The sequence below is a fragment of the Propithecus coquereli genome, unplaced genomic scaffold, assembly GCF_000956105.1.
Source record: "Propithecus coquereli isolate 6110/MARCELLA unplaced genomic scaffold, Pcoq_1.0 Scaffold479, whole genome shotgun sequence".
NCBI lineage: Eukaryota > Metazoa > Chordata > Mammalia > Primates > Indriidae > Propithecus > Propithecus coquereli.
In genome coordinates, this window is record NW_012150607.1 from 279,285 (window position 1) to 280,946 (window position 1,662).

Consider the following 1,662-nt stretch of genomic DNA (forward strand, 5'->3'; position numbering starts at 1 on the left):
CTAAAAGACATGGCAAAAATTTTACCTTCTTCTGCCTTTCATCATTTTCTAGGTGAATAATTGTGGAATTAGAAAATAACAGCTCCTTACCTGTTTCCTATTATAAACACGAGCTATTTGCGAAAGTCTTAGGTTTCATTAACTTGTTTTCTTTTCCTCATTTCCTCTTAGAAAGATTGACGTGGTTCTTTTCACTCTCATTTTCAACCTTTGATAATAGCAATAATGTCTCAGTTGTAGTTTGTGATAATACAGGACCTGCACAACACAGGGACTTACTCAGTGTTCATTCTCTCCAGGTGTACTTACACATGCCTGCTCCTTTCCAAACAAGACAAAGCATCACTTCGATTCCTTACTGATTTGTTGTGACATCAGTTTGTTGAAGAGATGTTCAAATAATGATTACTAGTCTACATAATCATACTATAGATGAGGATGTCTAATTTTTTTCTTCCCTCAGAAGCCTGCTTTCCCATCCTTCCCAAAACCCTAACACAGAAACATTAAATCCTTTAGCATGTTCAAAAGTAGTATAATCATCATTGTGTCTTAAATGTAGACACACTGTGACAGACCAAAATCAGTAACAATGAAAAGAATATGAAAATTCCATAATATGATAGAAAGTTATAAATAAATCCACAAGGATTCTCAAGACCCTCTACAAGGCTAAACATCAGGGAAGTACTTCATGGTGAAAGTAGTTTGGTTTGACAAAAATCAGTCTTTATTGCTAAGAAGATCATCATCCAGCCTTACAATAAACATCCTCTGACCCATGGAATTAATTTATTCTACAAGTAAATTAAAGCTGTGATGCTAAGGGAATTATAGGAAGGGTTTACAGCAGAATTTTCCATACAATTCTTCTAGATCATGAACACATTTAAAAAATTAGAAAGAATTTAGTGCCGTAGTAGATAATATTGTTAAAACATGCCTATAAGCCTGAATTAATTTTCATCAAGCCTATCATGCAACACATAGAGCAAAGAATTAGTATTCTTTTTATAGTGACAACTACTGTATCACCAGCAAAAACGACAAACAGATCAATACGAAAGTAGATAAGGATATGAAGGCAATTCACAAAAGCACAAAATGGCCAACCACACATAAAAAATGAGAAAAGTCACTGATACTAGGGAATTGGACAATAAGTCAATAAACCATTTTCTCGCCGAAGATTGGCCAGATGTTACAATCCGAGAAAACTGTGTTTTGTGTATAATGTGGAATAACCCTTTCAACAAAATTTAAATATTCAATTTCACCCTGAAATTCTACAGAGAAGGATCTGTCATCCTAGTATACTTGCACTTGAGAAAATGAATGAACAAGATGTTCCCTCTAGCAATTTTTTGACTGTAATCACCACACATGTGAGTGAATTACCTTTAGATAATTACAACCCCAGCCATCTTATGACTGTAACCATTTAAGAAATGCTATGCAGTAAGCACCTAGCTGAGCCCCCCAACACCCAGCTCTATAAGACAGGACATTAAAATACTTGTTGTTCTAAGCCCTTGTATTGGAGGGCAGGAGCTTATGCAGTGATAGGTAACAGGATAAATATTTCTACATGTTTAGGAGGACCCTAAGGGTCTGACAGAGCTGCTTTATGTCGTGCCTGGCCTGGGAAACTTGCCTGTGAGC

General features: G+C 35.8%; 1 protein-coding gene across 1 annotated transcript in view; it reads left to right on the forward strand.

The window, feature by feature from the left end:
• LOC105819289 (UDP-glucuronosyltransferase 2B31-like) overlaps positions 1–1,662 on the forward strand; it is a 34,332-nt gene that overhangs the window by 16,602 nt on the left and 16,068 nt on the right. The gene's annotated exons all lie outside the window — the stretch shown is intronic.